The sequence below is a fragment of the Phaethon aethereus genome (assembly GCF_964289735.1).
Source record: "Phaethon aethereus genome assembly, chromosome: 1".
Classification (NCBI taxonomy): domain Eukaryota; kingdom Metazoa; phylum Chordata; class Aves; order Phaethontiformes; family Phaethontidae; genus Phaethon; species Phaethon aethereus.
Window position 1 is genome coordinate 69,229,559 of NC_138575.1, and position 11,346 is coordinate 69,240,904.

Sequence of the window (11,346 nt, forward strand, 5' to 3'; positions counted from 1 at the left end):
TACCTTCCGCATGGACGGGAAGTTAGTGCGGTTTAACTTTGTTTGAAATCCTGGATGTTTGGGCTCACGCTGTCTCATGCTAGGTGCCCAGAAGTATAGGCATGAACTCAGTTTTTGGAAACTTAGGGCTGAATGACTTTTCAGCGTCACATGCTGGGTTTGTTGCTGGGCCAGGAATACAGCCCAGATCTCCTGGCTCCCTACCCACTGCCTGAACAGCAAGGCCAGTCGTCAGCTCCGTTTCAAGGGATCCTAGAGAGCACTGGCATTTTAGCAAGTCAGCTGGCAATTTCACTGTGTTTTGTTTAGAATGGTTCACATTCTTCCATCTAATTCCCACACTGAAAATTTCCAGCTTCCTATTTTCCCCAAGCTGTCCCAGCAAGATGTATTGAATATGCAGATGTGATGGCACACACTCGCACACGTGCTTTTCCTGAAGCAACCCCTCACAGTTTGTTCTGGATGTTTGTTTTACTCCGGTTCCTCTAATCCCCAAAGTGACATTAAACAGATTTTTTTGTTTAACCTTTGTATGAAACACTCTCTCTCCCTTTATTTGTAAGGATATGCGGTTTTAGTTACATTTAGCTATATTCCCTTGTGCATGGAGGAGACACTGTGTAAACGAAAACATAATTATTACACACCACGCACAAATGTCTTCTCAGACATCTCCCATACATGCCTCCCTAGAACATATTTTTGAATGTCACTCTTATTTTCAAACACATTCATGTAATAAATAACTGCTTTCACCCTAGGAGCATTTAGCAATGTCAGGGCTGTCTACCCAAAATACAGTGGAAATACATTTCAAAGGTGGCTGAAATTGTGACCGAGAGCAGGAGTAGGAGCTAGGAGGCTTGGTACTCCGTTTCTTACTGATGAACCTCTCCATACAAAACCAGCACTGGGCTTGACCGAAGAACTGCACGCTCTCAGCACGAGTGAAGTAAAGACAACGAAAAAGCTGGCTTCTGCTTCAAGTGAGGAAGTTATTTTGCTGGAACAGCATAAATTCTTAATAGGATTTCTTGCTTTCCCTGCAATATAGAGACTCAGGCAATTCCTTCTCTCCTCCTACACCCTGCCAGCTGCAGGGATGGGTGCGTATATCCTCATACACCATCTTTCTGTGGTCTGCACCTGCAAATACGGATACAAGCATAACCCTTCTATGCAACACAGCAGGCTTCCCTCACCTGCAAGACAAGCAATCCTTACCTTCTCTACAAATACACTGTTTTTTTTCAGGACAAACACTTTTTTCACTGCAAGAACTTTGTCCAAAAAATTCAAGATTGCCTTCCAGATGTACAGCCGTTCCACCTACAGAAATTCCCTACTCCTGACTAGTCAACATATTCAATAACATATTGCCCAGAGAGAATCAATTATGTTCAAGATAATGGGGGGAAAAAAAATCTCTGGTACTGTAAATGTCCTTTTGAGTGATAGCATAAAATAGATCATTTTATTTTTCTCTATTTGAGTGGCAATTGGAAGAACTTAACCCACTGGATTTCTCCCACTGGGTACATGTTTTCCCTTTAGCTTCAAGGGAAGAATAAACACATTTCTTCCTTTGAAAAAAAGCTGTCTCCTAGAGACTGTTCTCTTGTGTTTTGTAAGTTCTGCCTGAGGTATTACTGTGAACATGGGCTTAATAATAACTGTATTTACATGGTTTCACTGAAGGATCTTTCAGTGCATTACAGCCTGTAACGTATCACAGCATCCACAGGCAAGATCACAATACCGGTCCCGAAATAAATTTACCTCCTCTTGGAAGACGCAGGAGCTGAATTTCAGAGTCGCAGTTAGTTACAACCAAAACGAGATGGCTGAGCAGATCAGCAGCGCTGCTGGGACGACCAGGTCCCGAGCTGAGCCCTTGCTGTAGTCACCAGACGCAGGGTCAGGTCCCCACCTTGCCTAGATCAGCAGAGCCCCAGACGAAGGCACCGCGGTGAGGGCTGTTTGTGCCAAATCGTTGGCTTTGTACGTGCTCCTCACTGGAAATGCCAGCGCCGTGCAATTTAAGTGCCACGCGTTGTACGGCCAGAGAGTACCATTAGCATAAAGGTGTGATGCAGCCTCAGTGTGACCGTGGAGGGGAGGCAGGCTGTCCCCGCGGCGCACCTGACCTGATGTCCGCCCTGTGTCCAGGGTAACGTTTGGCCGCAGGAGAGGATTTTAGCCTCCGTCCAAATCCTGGCTGCTTCTGAAGACCCTTAATAGGGAAGACCCCCTTCCCTCTGACAAACTGGTGGATAATCGTATCCATACATGGATTTTCACCAGGAATAATCATGCAGTAGTTACTTGTTTCCTTCTTCAAGTGTGATTCTGAGACCTGGTGACAATCTCACGCCATCTGACGCTGTAGGTGTGTGATCATTCAAAGATGACATCAACCCACGTTGCATCAAAAGAAGCAGTCCTGCCCTCCCTCAGCTCTTGATAGCAAACTGGATTGAAAAACTGGTTGGCATTAAAAGTCACAATATCCAAGTGTCTTTCTGAAGTTTGCAGGACCATAACGATCTGAATCGGCTACCCTTACCCAGCCCAGCTGCACCTGCTGCAGGAACGGGGACTTTTGAATCGGTATTTGAAGGGCTGCAAAATGTGGCTACTACCAGCTGGGCTCTCAGAATAGCTTAGGGACAAATTCTCTGGTGTCCATCATTTATGGGCTTGTATGCTACTTTCTGAGTAGATGAGGTGTTAGATAAGCACCTTCATTTTCCAGATAATTTAACCCCTTGGAGTTTTGATTCTGATGGTTACAACATTTTTCATGTCAAAAGCAGGAAAGGGAAGAGCTGAGTTTTCCACAGGCACCTCTGCAATCTGATTCCTTGTTTTGAAGCCCAGGTGTGGGCTGAGCTCTTCGGAGGATGAAGTCCCCACTGGTGGAGTGCAGGATGCGCTCAGAAACCCTCACAATGGGTGGAAAGCCGGTCTGGTGACAACTTGCGCTGGCTGTGTTGACGTAAAGCAAGTTTTGACTTTCGTTAGCCCTGCTGGGCAAGCAGAGCTGTGGGAGGAGAACGTGGATGCTATTCTAGTGTCTGTACCACCAGCAAAAATGTCACATTACAGTTCACGTTGAGGAGAGAAGCAGGAAAAAAGCGTAGCTTTCTTTGGAAAGCTTTTGGATAGCTTTGGCAGTTAAAATATCTATGTAATATGCTTTGAAATCTGAGTCAAATTCAAAGTCATTGAAAAGGAATAAATTTGAGTAAAGTGCGCTAGCAAGTTTAGTTATTTTTCCAGTTCTTTTTTCTTTCTGCTCAGGAAAGGATTTACAAAACAGCAGATACTAGTTGCTGCACTGGAAACCCCATCTGTTCCAAAGCAGGTAATTTTACACAGAGACATCTTTCAAATTAATGCTTTGTTACTCATTTTTTAAGACTTAGATTTTAAATTTTTTTTTTTTTACTACCATGTTTTTCCACGTCAGGCCTTGGCCTGATAACACGGGGGCTTTAGCAGCAACCTGGGTTTAAGAAGTTCCTGTCCAAGAAGCTGATGTTCACCCTCGGTGCAGTTGTGCCCCCCGCCTGTGGCAGTGAGCTGTGAAATCGGTCAGGGAATGGATCCACAATCAAAAAACTTCCCAGGAATACAATTTTTCCTGAAGTGCCGGTGCGGCGCCATGCAAATCCAACTCAGGCGAAGGTGGTACTGCCCTGGTTCGGCCCCCTCCAGCCACGCGTCCCTGCCCCGCTCCGCCGCGCTTCCGATTCCCACGTGAACCAGTCCAGGCAGTTAAATAAATAAAAAGCAGTCTTTTCTTTTTGTAAGTTTAATTTTGAATCTTTTTAAGCCCTTATATCATCTTTTTAATTGCTTATAGCTTCAAGGGGCTGGCTGCGTCTTGAAAGAGCAGTGTCCTGCGGCACAGAGCTGGGATGAGCCCCCGGGGTGGGAGAGAGAGGTCTTTATTTCTCTGGTAATGCTGCCAGCAGAACCATATTGTCAGACTCCGGCCTCAGTTTTGGCATCCTGAGCTTTAAGGGACAAGCTGGCACATGAACAAATGGGAGTGAGCTGACCGTGAATAAATTCTAATATTAGACCTTATCTACTTAAAAAGAAAAAAAAAATGCAGTGATTTAACTGAAGAGTCTAGTTAAATCAGTACAGATCTTAATTCTGAAGGCTTTGCTTTTGGTTTAAAGGGTAACTAACCTACACAACATTGATATACTGATATAAGTCTTCCAGATTAGGTTTGCATGAATGCACGTTTTACTGAAAATTTTTATCTGGCCACTCTTTATTTAAGCAGGTAATAATGTTATAATAGCATTTTACAAATAAGATCTTAAATCAGACACTTTATTTTCTGCTGTTAGAATCGCACATATGTGATTGGTGCTAGAAAAAAGGGGAGATACAAAGCAGTCCTCTTTTTGGTACAAATGTATATGCAGTCTATTCCCAAGACAGTTTGAACAGGTTTAGCTCAAATCTGTTGCATCCAGAATTAACAGGAAATTCCTACACTGAAGTGTGACGGTGTAGAAGATACATTCGCAAATTGCTTAAATCAGTGTAATCCTCTGATATAGATAGGGCTTTATTCATAGCGTTTCAGCCTTTTCTATATATATATTTTAATACTAAAATGCAATAAGCATTCTCGGAAAAGGCTTTGGATTGGAAATTGTTTGTGATAACTATGTAGATGATAGAGTTGATACACTGGGACATTATTCCCAGAATGTTTTGTTTATGAATTGTGCTTTGAATGCACTGGATTTGAGCAGGAACAACATTTAATTGATGGCAGAAGTATTTGGTAGTTGAGAGAATGGAAAAAGCAAGCAGATTTTAATTTTGATCCTGATTCAAGGCGTATGCTTACTTTCAAGCAGCTGGTTTAATGCTTTAGTGAATGGAGGTAAATCTGCACCACAGATTTACTGTTTTGAACCTGTTACTCAGCCCTTCCTGCACCTCGTTTTCCCTTTCTGTAAGGTAAGGGAAAAATAGTGTCTGTTAGAGTTGTGGGGCCTAATGTATGGGGTGCATGTGCTTGCTTTGCAATTCTAGAGTGGAGGAAGAGCTGATCATTAATATTATTTTCATTACACTGGACTTTCTAAGAACATCTTTGAAGACTCTAACAGGAAGGAGAGAAATTAAATTCAATTTGCATTTATTCTATGGCTTACTATTTCCTTTGGAAATGTCTATATCAAGCTTTGCTGGCAATGATTTAACTGGCAGGAGGCTATCGATCTGAGTCAGTCTGACACCCGTCTCTGTGAGCTACAGCGAGGTGTTGAATGTCCAAGGCAGAGCAGTAACCATTCATCTCCCCGTTTCCCCTGGTCATTCACTCCTGGAGAGCTAAGAACCACTGCAGCAGCAGCAGCTTAACTGCGTTTTAAATATTGCACTGTCTTTGCCAGTTAATGTAATTATTACAGAGTATGGAACAAACTAAAAGGAATATACACTCAGAGCAAGAATGAGGTCTAGGCCTGTGAGATGCAGAGACATAAATCTTAGTTTGGGATGACTCCGGTGGGACTGAGGGAGCTAGACACCCCTTTGGGGAGGATGAAGGATGCTCCGTGCTTTGCAAGATCAGAGTAAGGAAGAAAACGCTTAAAGTCATCCAGCTGTTTCCATCCCCTGGCCTGTTCTGAAATCTCTGCAGAGAAGTTGCTTTGACTTGGACTGCTTTTCGCTGCCTCGTTGCTCACACTGTCGGAGAACTTTGTCCTGTTATCCTTCCTAATCTTCAAGGAGGGCTGACGTACGCGCTGGTAACCACCATAATCTGAGTCCAGAGTTCTCATGCAAATCCTGCAGCCAGCATCAGCTCTCTAGCAGGATGAGGGCTGCCCTCCTCTGTCACTGCTTGAGGGGTCGGTGCCACGGTCAGCGACAGCAGGTAACAAACCAGCTCCCAGGGTTGGCCCCTAGAAGACAAACAAAGGAGGGATGTACTTTCTTCTGTTTCACTTCCCTTGTGTCTTGTTCCCCTCTGAGATGGTTAATCTTCCATGTAAACAACACTTGGGGAAGGTGTTGGCTAGATGGCCTTAAGGGTTGGAGTCTTTCATTCCTGGAAACCTGCAATATTAGCGAGCAGCAGCGTGGGCTTCCTAACCCTGCCTGGGCTTGTGCTTCAACCTGACCTCCCATGGCTCCTTCGAGCGGGTCTGGGGAACAATTTCTGAAGAAGAAAGGGGATGGGCTGCCTGTTTGGCAAGTAAGCTGTGACACCATGGGCATGTTAAATAAGCCACTGAACAGTCATCAGAGGATAATGCTTGGTACTTTTTTCAAAAATATGTATTTAGTGATTGTTAGATTATGACTACACATAGTGGAACTGGTCTAGTTTCTTACAGGGCTTGCCATGTAAATAAAGGAGGCTAAGAAGGTTTCAGTTTGTGATTAAGGATTATTTGCTGCAGCCCCATAAACCCTAGTGTTCTAGTAGTCGTGGGAACAAGAAGTGCAAAGTTTGGGCCAAACATGTCCGAGTTCAGGTCTCTGGCTCTTGACTGAGGTCGCCCACAGGCAAATAGATTTTCCGTGGAAAAGGGAACCGGATGGCCTAGATCTGTCCCTGGGAATATCGTAAATATGGGTGGTTTCCAGGCAGCCATGTACCTGCAGGTATGGTTCTATGTTGCTTTCTTCACAAAATCAATTTTGTTTCAGCACACGGCTCCACAGATCACTGCTGAGTCTCTTGCACTTTTCTTTGGGACATCTGGTGCTGGTCTCAGTGGACCAGGTTGGCTCAACACTGAGATTTAATCTGCTGTAAGAGTACAACTACCATTGAATCGCATTGAGAGAAAGGAGGTTCATGTCCAGGTTTATCCTTGGAGTTTGGTCCCTTTTTTGGTTGCGGGGGAGATGGTCTTGCTCCAGGTGAGCTCGTTGCCTGTCATGTGAAATATTGTGGTATAAATGACAATGTTCATAAGGATTTTCATATATTCTGTTTCTTTCATTAATGAGAAACTGTTTCATTCATAGAATCACTATCCTTTATGCCTATCCTGGTTTTAAATGGTGAAAATACTTAGTATCTGGCCTCTTTTGTTGCCTAATACTTCTGCTTGTCTTGCAACCTTCCTCCATTTGAGCTCTCCTTGGTGAGGCACTTCAGGGACAGCTGTCACTGGGTCTGCTGAGACTGGCAGGTATATCTTGGCATTTGCTGCACTACATGCCTTGGTGACAGTGAGACTGGATGTAATTGGCCAGGGGAGTCATGGAAAAATGAAAGAGCAAGGTAGTGGTGAAAGGAAATCTGGATCTGTCAACGGGGGTGACAGGTGATGAGATGCAGAAAAAGGTAGCACATGAGCACATCAGGAGATAAAACTGAGTGTATAAGTACCAAAAGAAACAAGCAGGACATAAGCAGGAATAATCTGCCCTTCCAGCGGAGACAGGCAGTGCGTAACAAGTCAACGAGGCAAGGCAATGTCACGACAAAAGAGGTGGACACGAATGGCTGATGTGCTGGGATATGTTGAGAAGGTTTTATTACACCTTCTGTAACACCCCAGCTGGATCTGGACCTATGGAGGTGACTCCAGTTGCTGTTTAAGTAATAATCACAATAGAAAAAACACATTTAGATCTGGGAAGGTTGACACCAGTACAGCAACATGGTGCGGAGATGAGAGCGGGACAGGTTGGCAACAGGGGAGCAGCACAGGACGAAACGAGTGGAGGGTGGTGGGATAAAAGATGATGTAAGTTTCTGTGTGAGGGCTGCGATTTAGCTTCAAGGGATGACTTTTTTTTTTTTTTTTTTTAATCTACACTCCCTCTAAAACTGGTTCGGCTGAATGGGCAAGTATGCGACTTTAATGAGATTCCTGAAGTCTTAGTAAGAACTGTGGTTAAAACCAAGCCTGGCTGCCAGAAGCAGATGTATAGCAGAACGTTACGGTACGTCTCTGGGTGCTGTCAACCCGCAGGTCCGTGGCATGGAACCAGAGGGCAGGGATTCCCTTTCGAGCAGCACATGTAAACCATCCTTCCTGGGTAATGCATCTCTACTGGCTCCTTAAGCAGAGGAGACTCTCCTTCAGTGAATATTTTTCCCATCTTGAGTAAGTGTCTTATGTCAGAGAGTGAAATGAATGTTTCTGGATGCACTGCACATTGTGAGACATTAAAAACAAGCATTGAACCACAGTCAAGTTGCAAGAATAAACAGGAACTTGAAAGAAGCTCTTGATCATTACAGGAAGAATGTATGTCCAGTTCTCCCCAGCTGGGGAGAAACTGGACAAGAGGCAGAAATGAGAATCATTGGAGTTATGTGAAAAGAGACTTAACATTTTCTTTCAACACTCCTTATAGCACTTGATAACGATCTGTGTTGCACTTGGGGACATCCCAAATTTTTGAAAAACAATGAGGGTAGGACAAGGAGTTTGCATGAGTAACTCTCCTTTTCTAATTTATCAAGGCTGTCTTCCAGCCAGGGTTCAACTTTTTTCATGGTCTGCCAAATCTTTGCAAATGATCTCATGGACATGACCTCCCTTTCTTTCTCGGAGTCTTGCAGCTTCCCTCCAGCAAATGCGGCAGGGACGGTGTTGGGAAAGCGGTGATAGCTCTCCAGCTGCTCTGCCGTGACTTTGGAAACCCAAAATGTGTAAATCTGTGCTTCGTGCACAGTTGTCACCTCTGAAAATCGAACAAAGGCAAACACAGGTACTAATTTTAGGCAGCCAGGCAACACAGTAGACAGTTGCCTAGGGCAGCAGACGGTTGAATGGAGCAGAATGCCAAGGCTTTACGAAGACGCAGGCTTGCTGCCGCTGCTTTTTCCTCAAAGAAGGGAGCAGCTAGACCTCAGAAGGGACCGTTAGACCTTTAATCTGAGGGCTCAGATTCATGTCCTGTTTTCAGGTGACAGCAGTCTGGGTGCAAGCATCAGACCTGCAGCGCTTGAGCCGCAGCGTGGGTTCACTGGTGCCGTTTGAATGAGCCGGACCCACTGGAAGGGGTGGGATGGGGCCTTTCCCAGCAGAAGCAAGAGCAGCTCTTGGTTCTGGAGTTGTTCCTATGGCCCCTTCCTCCCCTCCTGTAGCAGGAGTGGTATGAGTTGGTGTGAGTGGGCTGCTGCAGGGGAGGGATGGTTTGGGATGAAAGTGGGAGTCATTTGGGCATCAGGGGGTGGACAGGGGTGATGGCCAGGAGGGGTGGTCTGCCTGGGGTGAGCTTGGGCTCTCCTGGATCTGAGACAGGATTAACCAGGGAACAGAAAGGCAGGTGAGACTAGCTTTCTCCAGGGCCTTCCCAATACCCATTAGGGTAGTGACCCATTTCATGTCACTTGTATGGAGCCACCCCAAAATCCTGCTCACTCCTAGCATCCTTCCCCTGAACCCCCTAAGTCTTGATGACTCTGCCAGCATCCCAGTTAGTCATTCGGGATTAGCCACTGGCATCTCCTTTCCCCTCTCTCCTACCTGACGCTTCACTGACTCAGTTCACCCCAGCCCGCCAGCAGCCCTGCTTCAGCCCAACTCTCATCCTCACAAACTTTCACTGACTTCTCCCACTCAGCCCTGCTTTGGCAAACAACCTCACTGAAGTTGTTTGAACCTGCCCTCAGTTGGGCTTAAAAGATAATCCAGGCTTTTTATTTACAAAATCGAAAGCTGACTTTCAAGATTTTGATGGCAAATAGAAACAGGCGCAAGGAATAGTATTCTTTGGACCACCGGCCAAATGCTTTGCAGCTTTCGGTCTGGAAGTTGCTGGCTGAGGCTAAATCCCTTCAACAACACCTCACCTGCTATTACCACTTTATCTGAAGTCATAAACACAGCCAGTGAAGAAATTCTTTCCAGCACCTTAAAAAGGACTCACTTCCATAATTCACATCTTAACTCAATGGCAGTCACCCTCTCCAGCAGCAGAATTTGAGTAGAATTCAGAGTTTCAGACCTTTCCTGCTGAAGCATCTCCTTTAGTTGCTGGCTTTGACAGAGTATTAGATTGGCTGGATAAGTGATCTTATCCCATACGGCAATTTTTTGCATCTTGTGTTTCAAAATAAGTTCATTGCCTTGCTTGTGCTTGTTGGCGATTGGGTTGCTACTAGCAGTATTCACAACATTTTGCTGTCGGTAATCACAGCTGCCTTTGAATATTAGTACATAAAATGAGATATTTAATTAATGCCGTATGTTTCTCGACTAAGTCTCACGTGAACCGCTCCCAGGCTTTACCCAGCTGGAAAGGTTTTCATTTCCACGATGCCACAATGCCGGAGGTGGACCAGTGCCACGTGGTGGTACATCCTTGTTGCCCCATGGAGCGCCGTGGCTGCGCACACGTGCTCGGAGCAGCTTCACACGAGCACGGACATTGACATCACCTGTATTTGTGGAAGTGCCTCATCGGCTGGTGCCGTCTCACATTCCTGGCTGGGAGAGGCACCGGGGCGGCTCGCCACGGTTTGCTACTTTCTCAGAATCTGTGAGGAGACTTGGTGAGGGCAAAGCTTGGAGATACACCTCTCCCATCATGTCATCTATTTACATGACACATGCCTTGTGTGCGTGCGTGCGGCTTTTTCTTTTTTTCCCTTGCTCTAGTTCTGCCTTCTGTCTGTGGTGAGATGGAAAGGTGGGACACTGTCTTCTCTGCCAGCGAGAAGGTTTTCTGTATCTGAGGCTGGCTTGGAAATTCTTTAGGTGACATCACACCATGTCTGTGCAGACTCATTGTTTGTCATGGAAAAGCCATTCATCCATACACAACTTCCTTCCTCCCCAGACTCCTGGAGATAAACTTTCCATTCTGTCTATTCCCTATAGAAACAGACCCAAAACACGTATGCGTGGCTACACACACATATACCTCGCCATCCCTCCATCATGCTCGGGGCTGTGGGAGGAGGAAAAGGGAGGATATAGAAGATGTGAATAAAGTCACCCTGTTTTCTTCAGACGTGGATCCTGCTGTGCCCAAGCAGTAAAACTCCCCTCCCGCTGAGGTTCTGGGTCACACAAGGCTTTTTTGTCCTGGGGCTAATTCTGGCACTCGCAGCCCCACATCTGCCTGCCAGGTGAGATGGGCCACCAGCTGCAGGTACAGCACATCTGGATGGGGGAGGAAGCGAAGCGTGCTGCAAACAAACAGAGCGAGTCCACCGTGGTGGGCGTGAGGAATTTGATAAAAAATATACTTCAGCGGACTGAGCTGCCGAGCCTGGTGATTCATGTCTTGGGTGCTGCTCGTGAGGCAGAGTGAAAGGCCGGGTTCTTGCGGGTTTTGGACCACGAATGTCGTGGCCACGACCTGGGAGCCGCTGGAGGG